The sequence below is a fragment of the Nuphar pumila genome, chromosome 11 (genome assembly GCF_984573655.1).
Source record: "Nuphar pumila chromosome 11, dmNupPumi1.hap1.1, whole genome shotgun sequence".
Taxonomy (NCBI): Eukaryota; Viridiplantae; Streptophyta; class Magnoliopsida; order Nymphaeales; family Nymphaeaceae; genus Nuphar; species Nuphar pumila.
Genome location: NC_143259.1, coordinates 27,270,819 through 27,279,943, shown reverse-complemented (window position 1 = coordinate 27,279,943; position 9,125 = coordinate 27,270,819). Strand labels below are relative to the sequence as shown.

Below are 9,125 nucleotides of genomic sequence, written 5' to 3'. Positions count from 1 at the left end.
GCATCATCCTATTGTGACTCAGATTTTGGAAGATCGACTAGGGATTGTCTCTCGACTACTGAATTTTGTGTTTTTTTTGGAGCTCTTTGATTTCTTGGAAGAGTAAGAAGCAGCAACGAGTTGCTTTATCTATTGTTGAGTTAGAATATCTAGCCATGGCGCAAGTTACTGCAGAAATTATTTGGGTTAGATGGCTTTTAGGAGAACTTAGTGTGTTGCAGTTTCAAGGAGGACATTCTTGTATTGTGATAACATGAGTGCTATTCATATTGTTAAAAATCCAAAATTTCATTAAAGGACAAAGCATATTGAGATTGATTATCACTTTACCAAGAGAGCCTATTAAGATGGGATCATATCATTAGAACATGTGAGCTCAAAGGAGAAGATCACAAATGTGTTTACGAAAAGTTTGGCTCTACTACACTTAGTCATTCCTTTCCAAACTTCGGAGTGTTAAAAGTGTAATAAGAACATATAATATGTATTTTGTATTCTTTGTGCTTCCCTTGGGTGCTTTTGAGAGAGCCCACACCCATAGTTGGCAAACCCAGCGAGTCGACTCAGGAATCGCCCGAGTCGACCACGGATCGGACCCCAACTAGGTCACGATTCAGGATTGTTGATCCAACCTATTAAATAATTTTTTTAATCATGTATTTTATTATTTTAATACATAATTCTTATATAAAGTTAATTGTTATGAAGAATCTAATATTGTTCAACGAAAAAAGTTAATAATCATGTATAATTGTATGTTTTTGTAACTTAGCTATTGACATATTAGCTTGAAGTTTAATTATTCCCATGTCTTATTCATGTGCTTACGCTATCAAATATACAGGTTTAACTCTCTGAGTCAACCCGCTTACGAAGTGGGTCCGATCCGAGCCCGAGTCATGAGTTTGCCAACTATGCCCACACCTACGTACAGTGAACTGCTATGCTGCCAAAACTCAAAACTGGAGAAATAACAAGCTATTACTCAGACCCAACACCAAACAGTGAGTAATCTAGCAGCATGAAACAATATTTTTCATACCCAATATAGAATCAGCTGCAACCAACAATGAAAAAACCAGTTACTGTCATCAATATCCCCTCAAATCCACATCAAAACTAAAAAATAACCAAGTGTTCTACACCCAAAACACTATCAACAGCATTCTAAGACAAAAAGAGAAGTCAGTAACGCAGAGGAAGTATCGTGGTATCATGTTACAGTTGGTCCATATTGCACTATAAGGGCCATTTGATCATCCATACAAATAAAATTTGATACAATCTTAACTTCAAAAACAATATGACATGCTCAAATGCCTACCAAACAATGAGATTTGAAAAGTCAGTAATAATTGATTTGCTACTTGCTCAAGGAAATATGTTAAGGCATGTAACTTGTCTAGAACAACGGAAAATAAACCGCAGGCGTTTGGCTTCTTTCTCGTAACAGCTCTGCTGCAGGGAATAAAAGCAATGGATTTCAATCATAATTCATGGAGAAAAGCTGTTCCCGAATGAAATTTTGCCAATAACAGCGATAACAACATAACTTCTCTACATGACCGTAGAAGTGAGTGACCTCTGTCAAAAGAGGACGGATCAGAGATTGAGACCTCAGATTTCCTAATTGGGTATTCATAAAAAAGAGGGCATGGTAGATTTAAGGTGCTTGTTGCAGGAATGCAGGTGCAAAACTGTATCTGATGGTACACCGATTGTCTCTTCTTCATTTACACAGGGAACATCATAGAAATCTGCCTCACTCAATTAAGAGAAGCCATTGCCTAGATTGGAAATTGACCAACGAGGAAAGAGAAGCATAAAAAAATGACGGGAGAGAGAGAGAGAGAGAACAGAACGGAAGGTCCTAACCAAGAAAATAACATCCATAGTGTAACATCACAACTTGAAAATGTAAATTCCTTGTATTAGATGCTTAGGTATATAGTGACATGCAACGCCAAATTACAAATGCGTGAATGTTAGAACACCAAGAAAAGGGAAAAGCTTACTTTAGTTTCGATGTCTGTTACATGATTATTCTGAATATAATCGATATGAAACAACAGAAAAAAACTTCTTCTTCTTCTTCTTCTTCTTCTTCTTCTTCTTCTTCTTCTTCTGTATGCATCTTCTCCTCTGCAAGAAAATCGAGCATCCTTGAGAAAAGGAGAAAAGGGAATGGGGCAATAGAAAACGAGAAGAGGAGGACAGGGAGGCTTTGATGAAAGAAATTGACTCATGAGTATGATGCTTTCATACCATAGCAGCGGAGTTTTCTATTTGGGTTCATCGAGGCTGGATATACTCGAATTCGTCCTCCCTGAGGTGAGCAAAGAATTTGATCTCACGGCCATCAACTTGGGTAGCGAACCGGATCTTGAAGGGGAGGTTGGCAGAGATGGGCCGCCCCTTCCAGTTGGCCACGTAGTCCTTGACCTCGCCTTCCATCCCATTGAGGTCGAGCTCCAGGATCTTGGGAACGTGATAAACCTTGAGGGGAGCCTTTACACGTACCTTGGCTCCGATCTTTGCAACCTCACGCTTGTCCGTGGTAGAATGATCCTGCTGCAGGGTCACCTCGCAGACCACCACCATTGCCCGAGATGACCAACTGGTGGTGGATGCGGTGGCGGGGCGGGAGACATGGAGACAAGGGGCCCACGAGGGAAATGAGGAAGAGCGGATAAGCGTGGTCGGCAGTGAGTGAAAGCAGGAAGACAGGGTCGGCAGCATTGCCCTGATTGATTGATTAATCTCTCTCTCTCTCTCTCTCTCAAAGACCAAGAAGAGAACAGCAAATGCGAGAAGAGGAGGTGGAATATTAGCAAGTAGATAGACGACGATGAGAGCCGCAGCAGCGCGTTTGCCCCCTTTCGTTCTGGGTAGCCTTCGATTTAACGCGCAATGGATGCGGCCAATTGAAGATATTTGTTACACATTCATATACGAGAACGCTAAGCCTTTGCCCCCAACCGCCAACCCCTAGCTCGGTCATGTATCCAAACAAGTGGAGGCCTCCCCTCGATTTTATCTTATCAACCTTCTGTGGGTTGTATGAAGCATGGTCCCACCAGCCACCTGTTTGGATCGCCAGCCTGCATTAGCAATTTAGCATCAAGCCCAAGTAGTAGCTCCTCTGACGGACGTATTTACGCTCCAGGTAAGGGTAGGGGGGCTCGCATGAAATGGACGAACAACTGTTGGACAATAAAGTTAATAACAATAATAAAAAAGTAAAACTAAATGAATATAATTATATAACAAAAGAGAGAGGGAGTACAGTGTAGCCGTTGCCAATGAATGGTGAAACTGTTCGTTCACATGTGATTTATCGGCTTTTCAAAAAAATTCAGCAAGTTGCCACTAACCCATGAAACTTTGGCGATGAAAGGTATGGGTGTCAACGGATTCCGTTTGGTTCGGACTTAGGTGGGACCAAAACCAGATTTGAGTTAAAGATGTTAGTATCGGGTTCCAACTGGATTCAATGATATCTACCATAAGAGAAACCATACTCAGACTCTATAAGGATTACATCAACCATACCCTGTAAAATAATATTTTTTATCTTTTTGACATTGAAAAGTTAAGAATCTTATTTAGAACTCGGGTTGGGCCTAGGTCTGGTATGAAATTTCATAAACCATACCTGGCTCTATATATTAATCGGATCCTTTGAATCTTGGCCATGTTCTAATTGGACCTCTTTGTTTATCACGAAACCCCGACTCTTTAGGGTTTGGTATGGGTCGGGTTCAGGTCAAGCCCTCATTGACACCGCTAATTAAAGGCGATGGATGCATCCCTTTTAAGTGTGGTTTGTACATTTGAGAGAGAGAGTATTTATGTATAATAACTGAAAAACTTATTAGTTTATTATATAATAACAAAATTGAAACTACAAAAAGTCATAATGTTAAGATAACATAAAAATTTAAAACAAATACGAATATAAAAATACTATAGTATTTTATTATTTTCAAATGTATTAATTTGATGAGTTTGATCAATATAAATGTAAAGCTAAACATCATTTTATGTATATTTCAAAATATACATATAATAAATTTAATTATATAAATTTTAAATACAATATCCATAATTTTTAGTAATTATTTTAATAAATAAAGATGATTTTTTATGTCTTATTTATAGATTTTTAGGTATTCAAATATGCATTGAGATTACAATTGATTATGTTTATTAATTCATAAATTAATCTCAAGTGAGTAAAAATTTTAACTAAAAGTTAAAATGAAATTTGAAATTAACTCATGGTTAATTTTATGTAAATTAGAATTTAAATAGAATTTGAAATTGAATTTATATTTGAAATTAATTACAAGTGAATTCGGATATGGCATGTAGAGCTGGATCCAAATTAGGGTTGAAACCCATTTGGATTTGGGTTTGGTAGGAAATTCAAGAATTAAAATAAATCTAGAATCCAAATTAGAAATTTGAAAATTTAGAAAATAAAATAAAAACTTTATTAATTAGTTAAGCTAATCCAAGAGGATGGGATGCCGCCTCCCACCCCAGGTGGGCCCACACCCCCTTGGCTGGATATTTGTTTCTAAAGTTTTAAACCCTTTTTGAAATATCATAAAGAAATAAGAGGATTTTTCAAGACTTACCAAAAATAAAAATAAAAAAAAGTCAAGGTTTGGAAAGAGAGCTTGGAGTCCAAGTTGGACTTACGTAACAAGCAAGTCAAGTAGGGGGGCCCTAATGGGACATCTCTACCTACTTGGAATAAAGAAAAAAAAGATAGTAAATAAAATAAAAAGAAAAGAAAGAGGAGAATTTTTGTAAAAAAAAAAACTTGTAAGAAATCAAGTTAGACTTTTTTTTGGAAACAAGGAGAAGAGGAAACAAGAGGGGACGACCAGCCTTCTAGACTCTCTCTCTCTCTCTCTCTCTCTCTCTCTCTCTCTCTCTCTCTCTCTCTCTCTCTCTCTCTCTCTCCTTCCTTCTAGCTTAGGCAAAAATGCCCCCTAGTCTCTTTCTCTCCCCTTTTTCCTCTAACTTCCCAAGTGTAGAGTGTAACACCTGTTATCATGCAAAATTTTACTTTTGCAAGTCAACTGACCTTTTGAAAAAAAAATGTTTTTAAAAAACTCGCATTCATTTTGAAAAATATGAGAAAAGTTGAGAAATTGGGATTCGCCTATCGGTACGAGGTTCAACCGTTTCTAGCGCCTTAACCAGGAGTAATCGAACTAAAGATTGAACGATATGCCTTGTTTTATTAAAATGTCTAAGAAATTATTCTAGATCCTAAAATGCAGAAAGAATCAAACACACATGTGATATGATTTTAAAAAAAAGTTTATTGAAAACATGATACATGCTTGAAATTGTTGAAAATACTTTTTTGAAGAAATATTTTGAAAATGAATCAAATAGTGGGGCATGTGGCCTTGTGAGCCCATGCAGGATGCAACCTAAGTCTAAATGATGCATAGATGCAGTTTATAAAAATTTCTTTTGAAGAATTTGAGAAAATCATGGATAAATCTCCTTGTTTTATAAAATTCTTTTGATGAAAAGGGGGTTTTGTGCCTTATAGAATTCAAATAAAATAAATTCGTCATATATCTATGACTATGGCCACAAATATATTTTGAATATATCTCATTTAAATCCTAAGAAGAGGATTTTGGAAAATATCTTGAAAATCTTTGGAAATATGAAATGATTTTAAAAATTAACCTAAGTGCTTAGGCTTTTGTAACTTAAAAGAGATTAATAAAGCTTGAATTTCATTCATATTCTAACTATGGTCACAAATACGAACTTTACTAAGTTTATTAATTTCTTAGAAGAAGGTACATGTATCATTCGTGTTTCACCATAAGTGAAATTTAAAATGTGCATATATAATGATGCATGAAATGCACATCATGTTATGAAGATATTCATGCATTTTAGATGATTTTAAGGTTTAGAACCCATGATTGGATGTATTTTGATATCAAGGGGTTGTTGTTCGGATTTCAGAAAAATCAGAGTTAAATTGAAAGAGTTATGACTATTTTAGTGTTTGGGCACGGATTTCAAGGTAGATCGGATCCATATCCGACCCAAATAGGCTGTTTTGGACCTTGGATCAATGTTTAAAACCTTATAATCCAACCCACACATGCTTCCATATCCATTTAGCAAAGGTTTTTAGAAAACCTTTTCCAAAAGGGGCACATAGTAATATTTTTTATTATAAACTTTTTTCTGAAAAATGCCAAAATTATAAATACAAGTTTCCAGCAAACCCTAGCCGTTTTTGCCTTGGAATTCATGCCCCCTTAACTAAATCTTGCTCCATCCCCCTTTCTCCCCTCTCATTGCACGCCACCTCCATTGAAGACTGGGATTTTGCTTGAGATTCAAGCATTTCTTCGTATCTTTTTTCATATCTTTTCATTTCTTTTTCTCCCAGTTGGATATTCACTGTGTTTGCTGTGTTTTGCAGGTGTAGCAGAGGTTGAAGACACTTTTTATTGCATGGAAGTGCGAGACACTCCAACAAGAAGAATCGGCTCTACCTCCATCCGATCTTCTAAGCCACCCGATCGAGAATCGGCTCATTTTCCATCCTCGGTGGACTTCAAACGTGGTGCATCTGCAAAAGAGAGTTTCATGGTGATATTCCAGTATCAACGAAGATGATGAGGCGTATTTCCAATAGTTGAATCCGCTCTTTCTATCCCCACAATCGTCGGATCGCCCTGGAGGTTGGTCTTACTCTTTCCTCGTTCTTTTATATAGATTCGAGTCCACCTAGTCGATTCTCTAAACCCCAGCCATTTTCTGTGTTTTCTATTTATTTGATAGCAAAACCACTGTAGTTTTATATTATTTTCATTTTTTGAAAGTCGTTTTGAGTGTTGGAATTGATCCAGCCTTAAGCGTGTGGTCTTGTTGTTAAATCGGCTAGATCTAATCTAGCCGATTTCACTATTTTCATTAGATTTTATTTTCTGGAATTTATTTCAGAATTGATTGGTGATTAAAACGTGTTAGTCTGAGTCATTTCCAGTGAGGTTTAGATCTAGAGGTGTTGTTGGGTCTGGTTTAAAATTTTGTTTTATCCCAAAAACCCAAAATCGGCTAGATTTATTCTAGCCGATTCCAACGTTTTGGTTATTCTGATTTTTGAAAACTTTTTAGCAGTGTTGTGTGCCAAAACTATTTTGTTTCAATTAGTTTCCAGTTTAAATAAGTGTTGTTTCTTGTTGGGTCGTTGGTCATAGTGTAGGTTTGTCGAGTTAGGTCAATCGTTTAGAGTGTGACGTGTCATTGTTAAAGCATTTGTGTTTGTTTCAGTTTAGCATCAGTTTTCTTGTGCTGCAATTTCAGTAGATCGTGTATCGGCAGTTTCAATATTGATTTAGTTGATAATTAGGTTGCTTGTAACTTCATTTGAGTTTGTTTAAAAGAAAAAGCTATAAAAAAGTTTTTCTCGATGTTCTTAGTGAGATAAAAGTCGTTCTTTTTTTTAGTGTGTTAGAATAGTCTTCTTCCTCAAGCTGGATGTCTGCCATTAGAGGTCCAACTTGAGTTTAGGGTGTTTGGTAAGTTTTATTTCAGAATAGGTAAGCTAGCTAGCATGTCTAGATTCATTGCATTGAGTGTTTAGGTCAAAAAACGTTTTTAGTGTCTTTATTTAGATAGTTTTAATTGTGGTTTATTGACTAAATTAGTCTTTTTCAAAATTTGTGGTTTTATAACAGTCATAACCTGTGGATTAGTTGTGTAAGTTAGTGTAATTAGAGTAGTGCTTGCTTAGTTTAATTAGGTCGAGTTTTGAGGAGGGGGTAAATAGGTAATTGTGGTGGAAAATGATTTTTGGTAAGTGTTGATTCATTCAAATTCGTGGAATGCAATTGGGGAAAGCTTTGTAAATGTCTCTATCCAGCCAAGCTAGAGAGAATTGATTATTTTAGATTTTGGAAACAAAATTTGATTTCTAAAATTACTTTCTAAAAGTGTCAAACACAGTTTTTTGGGAAGGGATTTAATTGTTGAATTCATTTTTTCAAGAAGATTCAAAAAACGTGTGGGACGCCTTTTGGTTGGAGGGTTTCACTCCTCAAAGTTTCTAAATTGGTTTTTAAAGACAATTAAGGAGAATAATCTCTCTCTAGCTGGACGAATTATGAGAGTCCAAACTTACCAAATTCGTGTCTTGTCACTTAGTAACTCCCTCCTTCTAACTTTCTATATTAACCTAGATTAGACTTAACCTTAATCCCTTTTAGTAAAGTTGAATTAGCCTTAGGTTAGTAATTAATTCCCCATTTTAGGTAGGTGTTAATTAGTTTTTATCTTAACCCCAATTGGACATGTAACTAAGTTAGCCTTAGTTAGTTCTTTCTTATTGTTGGTTTTAAACAAATAAATTTGAGTTTAGGTTTCCATTTTAGTTAGTTTGTCTAACCTAGTCAACCTAGAGGGTCCATAGTAGGTCGTGAGCCTAGTCAAAGTCCAATTCTAGTCCAAACCGTCCCTCTTTAGTAACCCTAGTCCCCTCCTAACCCTCTCTAGTAAATATCTTTAGTTAAATTATTTAGTTCATTTTTGAGGTGAGCATTGGTTCTTCTTAACGATTTCAGTTAATGTTTCGATTGACTGTGTGTTGAGTAGTTAAGAGTTTAATTTAGATTCAGCATAGTTATTAGCATTATTCTTTTCATTTAGTGCATACATCTTATGTTATCATAGCTTAGGTGTAGTATCAATTAGATTAATTTTCCAAGTAGTTTATGTAGTTCATACTTAAGTTAGGGTAATTAATTTAAGTACTTTTGATTCTGTTATTTCTGTTAATTTAGCAGTCAATTAGTATTGTTAGGACTGTTGTTTGCATTGAATTTACATTCTTAGTGCTAAAAGTGAATTACCTAGGAGCATACTGCATTGAGTTTGGAAACCAATTTTTACATTGTTTTGCACTCATCATTTTATGTGCGAATTTTTTGAGTTTTCTGAAAATATTTGTTTTATTCTCTTCATTGGCGTGTTCACTGTCTTCGCTTCAAAATTCAGCTCATTTAGAGTTGATTTGGTCATGTTTTTAAGCGTTTTGTGAAAACAGCTTTTTAGGGTTTTTCAGTTTC

General features: G+C 35.8%; 1 long non-coding RNA gene across 1 annotated transcript; it reads right to left on the bottom strand.

The window, feature by feature from the left end:
• Nucleotides 1-1,909: 1,909 nt before the first annotated feature.
• On the bottom strand, nt 1,910-3,007 carry LOC149822204 (uncharacterized). Its single transcript, XR_016425717.1, has 2 exons — nt 2,266-3,007; nt 1,910-2,142 (listed from the first exon to the last, which is right to left on the bottom strand). It is a non-coding gene; the product is annotated as an uncharacterized LOC149822204 (long non-coding RNA).
• Between the last annotated feature and the right edge of the window lie 6,118 nt (nt 3,008-9,125).